At 47.3% G+C, this 1,477-nt stretch overlaps 1 pseudogene; it reads right to left on the bottom strand.

Moving 5' to 3' along the window:
• LOC146446174 (small subunit ribosomal RNA) lies at positions 1-938 on the bottom strand (annotated as a pseudogene; the record flags this gene model as incomplete).
• Positions 939-1,477: the final 539 nt, after the last annotated feature.

Below are 1,477 nucleotides of genomic sequence, written 5' to 3'. Positions count from 1 at the left end.
AGTAGTTCGTCTTTCGTAAATCCAAGAATTTCACCTCTGACAACGAAATACGAATGCCCCCAATTGTCTCTCTTAATCATTACTTCGGTTCCAGAAACCAACAAAATAGAACCAAAGTCCTATTCCATTATTCCATGCTTACGTATTCAAGCGCTGGCTTGCTTTGAACACTCTAATTTTTTCAAAGTAAACGTCGCAGATCCTGAGCACACTCAGTTAAGAGCACACCCAGTCTTTGCGAGGAAGAACAGCCCGGCCAGTAACATACCTTGCGGCAGACCGGCCGAGCCATCCCGAAATCCAACTACGAGCTTTTTAACTGCAACAACTTTAATATACGCTATTGGAGCTGGAATTACCGCGGGTGCTGGCACCAGACTTGTCCTCCAATGGATCCTCGTTAAAGGATTTAAGTTGTACTCATTCCAATTACAAGACTTGTAAAAGCCCTGTATTGTTATTTCTTGTCACTACCTCCCTGAGTCAGGATTGGGTAATTTGCGCGCCTGCTGCCTTCCTTGGATGTGGTAGCCGTTTCTCAGGCTCCCTCTCCGGAATCGAACCCTAATTCTCCGTCACCCGTTGCAACCATGGTAAGCCACTACCTTACCATCGACAGTTGATAGGGCAGAAATTTGAATGAAACATCGCCAGCGCAAGGCCGTGCGATTCGATCAGTTACTATGAATCACCAAATGACCGGGCAGAACCCGCATTGGTTTTTAATCTAATAAATACATCCCTTCCAGAAGTCGGGACTTTTCGCATGTATTAGCTCTAGAATTACTACGGTTATCCAAGTAGTAATGGTACAATCAAATAAACGATAACTGATTTAATGAGCCATTCGCAGTTTCACAGTACAAGTGCTTATACTTAGACATGCATGGCTTAATCTTTGAGACAAGCATATGACTACTGGCAGGATCAACCAGGTAACTATCCACCGCAGGGAACAGAAGTTCCTTGCTAAGCGGCCCCCCTCCGCAGAGGGAGAGCAAGCTTTCTTAGATTTTGCCTCCACGGGGGGAACCCATGAGCCAAACGGACCACACGGTCCCTCGGTCAAGGGAAACCCCGTCTTGTTTGCCACGTCTTTCTCACAACTGGACCCGTGCACAGTTCAGGCATACCTGTCAGACTCGCCAAGCGAGCTGAAGGAAGGCAAGAAAAGTGCTTCTGCGAAGGAAAATATCCTCCTGCTCTTTTGTCTCTATCATTAGCCAAAGGCTAGCGTACACAACTTCCATCTACACTCTGCCTGCCACTACAGTGACAATGCTTTCGGGCATCATCTTTTCCCTCCTTCGAAAGGAAAGCTACAAGCCCAACTTTCCTTGCCCGTTAGTCAATTCTGCCCTCTATTTCTCCGCCTTGCCGCCGTGGAACATAAGGGACAGGGTTTACTAGCCAGCTCCTCTCGGAACCTTTGCGACCAACCTGCCCACACTATAACCCCCAAACGCTAATAAGGAGA

Source organism: Pavona decussata, unplaced genomic scaffold (genome assembly GCF_977016875.1).
Source record: "Pavona decussata unplaced genomic scaffold, jaPavDecu1.1 SCAFFOLD_3664, whole genome shotgun sequence".
NCBI classification, from domain to species: Eukaryota; Metazoa; Cnidaria; class Anthozoa; order Scleractinia; family Agariciidae; genus Pavona; species Pavona decussata.
Note: the sequence above shows the minus strand (reverse complement) of the source record. Positions and strands in the feature narration are given on the sequence as shown.